The sequence below is a fragment of the Pseudophryne corroboree genome, chromosome 7 (assembly GCF_028390025.1).
Source record: "Pseudophryne corroboree isolate aPseCor3 chromosome 7, aPseCor3.hap2, whole genome shotgun sequence".
Taxonomy (NCBI): domain Eukaryota; kingdom Metazoa; phylum Chordata; class Amphibia; order Anura; family Myobatrachidae; genus Pseudophryne; species Pseudophryne corroboree.
The window spans coordinates 449746100-449748197 of NC_086450.1; the positions used below are offsets into that span (position 1 = coordinate 449746100).

Below are 2098 nucleotides of genomic sequence, written 5' to 3' on the forward strand. Positions count from 1 at the left end.
CAATGCCTCCAAAACCACCGACAAGTCCCAAGGAGCCACAGGCGGGACATAGGGAGGTTGGATACGCAACACACCCTGAGTGAAAGTATGAACATCAGGTAAAGTCGCAATTTTTCTCTGAAACCACACCGACAAGGCCGAAATATGAACCTTGAGGGAGGCCAGACGCAGGCCAAAATCTAGGACCTGCTGCCGAAAAGCCAAAAGTTTGGCTGTACTAAACTTGACACTACCCGTGAACAAGCTAATCAGTGAAACGTACGTTGGGAGGTGAACAGGGTCACGATGAGTGCGCTCATGTGACCGGAGACCGGCAGGAGAGGAGATCAGACAAGCCGCATAGACGCTGGAGCTCGGCGGCCAGCGGCGCACCACGAGCGGGCAAACATACAGGTATTTCCTTTGTCCCACTGGTTATTCTGTCTCCCGTCAGCAGGAGAGGAGATCAGACAAGCCGCACAGACGCTGGAGCTCGGCGGCCAGCGGCGCACCACGAGCGGGCAAATATATAACTATACCTCTTGTCCCACTCACTATTTTGTCTCCCGTCAAATCAACTTGCACATATATAAATTCAATAATCAATGTGCATCGGTCTCGTTGGCAAATGTTATGCCAATCATTATAAAGCATTGCATCAGTACCTATCTATATGCAGGTTCTTACAGAAGTAGAAAGCTATTGTGCATATCATAGCTAAATACATTGTAAAATTTACCTAGCATATGTTTTTTCTGTGGGGGTTCATTTTTTATGTACCTTCTGGGTTCATTTTGGCGTTATCTATCTGTCTGTTACATGTTAGACAGATATATTATAGACACACTGTTGATACATGCAAAACAGCTATTTTGGTTACTCTTTTGTTTCAAAGACAGTACTTATACCATGTTGGGCATTATTGTACTAATTAACTTCCAAATGGATAATTGAGACTGTTATACATCTCGCCTACTCTCTAAGTCTGTCTCTTTTTTCTTTCTCTAAGCTAAAAATTTTTCCATTCTATGTCCATCCTTTATCCTACATTTTCTATTATGGCATAGTAGTAGCTTTATTTGCAATTTTTGAGTTCACAAATTCATAATAACCGTCTTTTTCCCCTTCAATAGGGAGATCCAATTAATAATAGAGACGATTTCTCTTTGGATCACATACAAACATTACGGCATGTCATCAGTATAACAGTGGTCTATATCTGCCTCACCCATTGCAGAAACCCATTTCTAAAGGTGCTGTATAGCACAATGAAACATACAGGCATTTCCCGCTGGCAAAGAAAACATTGACCACATGATTTAAACCTACGTATACCTACATATTTGGGATACATTTTGGTGCAATGATGGTTAAACATATACTGTCTCTTTAGAGATCATTTGGTCAACTTGGTAACGAGGTGCTTACCAATAACCTTCTACCAGCTATACATTAGCGGTAGAATTTGCCATATCAATGTTTATCTACTACCATACCACACCGCGCATGCCCAATCTCGTCTGATCTTGGAAGCAATACGGTGTTGGGCCTGGTCAGTACTTAGGTGGTGGACCACTAAGGAATACCAGGTGTTGTAGGTTTTTTTGACGGCATCTCTTTGGTTAAAGTACCTACCTTATATATATGCTTATATACAATCAAGCATTCTGAGCCTGCTATATAATGCCTTGTATATTCATCAATATTTTCACAAATTAGCTTTACCAGGTGGCTTACATTTCATAGCCACTTATTAGTGAAACAATATATTCTCTGGTGTACCTATATTTTAGTATAATACAATTAAAGGTTATGTTTTAAATTACTTCATTTTTTACATCGCTGCCTATTACTCAAATTATATTTGTTTCCGAGTGGGAGTGCTCCCAACAAGGGTCTCTTTTTTCTGTCTCTTTCCCCTTTACTACATATGTATTGGACCTATGGGAGCACCATCGACAATCACTGTTTATATCTACATATAAAAATTCTCTTTACTGGTAGATGGTGATAAATTCCAGAACTATTTTCTGGTTGGTCGGTTATCTTGGAAACCTCTTGCAAAAATTTCAAAATAAAAACCACTCAGTCCTGTGCGGCATCCTTAATCCAACCTTTT

General features: G+C 40.4%; 1 pseudogene; it reads left to right on the forward strand.

Annotated features, from left to right (window-relative positions):
- The first annotated feature begins 1461 nt into the window (after nucleotides 1–1461).
- LOC134947349 (5S ribosomal RNA) lies at nucleotides 1462–1580 on the forward strand (annotated as a pseudogene).
- The last annotated feature ends 518 nt before the right edge of the window (nucleotides 1581–2098 follow it).